Here is a 651-nt window from a genome sequence, read left to right on the forward strand (position 1 = left end):
CACACACACATACACACAAAGTTCTAGCAAAACTGCTTTTATAAAAAAATCTATGACCAGAGAGAACCTTCCCAGGTGATGCCACTGGGTGCACTAACTCAGAGTGAGTTGCTCAATGCTCACTGAGCTTTATTCTGGGTTATTTTTGTTGTTTTTTTTTACTCCAAACATAACACCTGTTATGTATTAGGTACTGTGTTCATTATGGGGTTATAAATATAAATAAAATGTGATTTCTGTCCTCAAGCAGCTCCCAGCCTGATGGAGGTAGGGAATAGACAAATTAACAGTTGCACTGCTGTGGGGCAAAAACCCAAAAAATCACAACAAAACTTGACCAAGAAGCTGAGGGGATCCTGGGTGATATGCTCGACTAAGAACTGAGAAGTTGGAGATCCAACATGCTTGGGAAGAAAGACCTGGCAATCTACGGAGTAAGCAGTCACTGAGAGCCCTGTGGAGCACTTCCACTGTGACACACATGGGGTCACCATGCGTCAGCCATCTAGATGACAACTGACTGGGAGCACCCTCGTCCCAGGCCGGGATGGAGACACAGTGGCAAGGGAAGCTTCTCTGGGTTGATCTCTGAGCTGGAGGAGGGGCAGCCAGAAAAAGGAAGGGAAAGCAAGTTTCAGCACCGTGAGCTAC

The sequence above is a fragment of the Echinops telfairi genome, unplaced genomic scaffold, assembly GCF_000313985.2.
Source record: "Echinops telfairi isolate 266 unplaced genomic scaffold, ASM31398v2 ScPeMD7_40;HRSCAF=151, whole genome shotgun sequence".
NCBI classification, from domain to species: domain Eukaryota; kingdom Metazoa; phylum Chordata; class Mammalia; order Afrosoricida; family Tenrecidae; genus Echinops; species Echinops telfairi.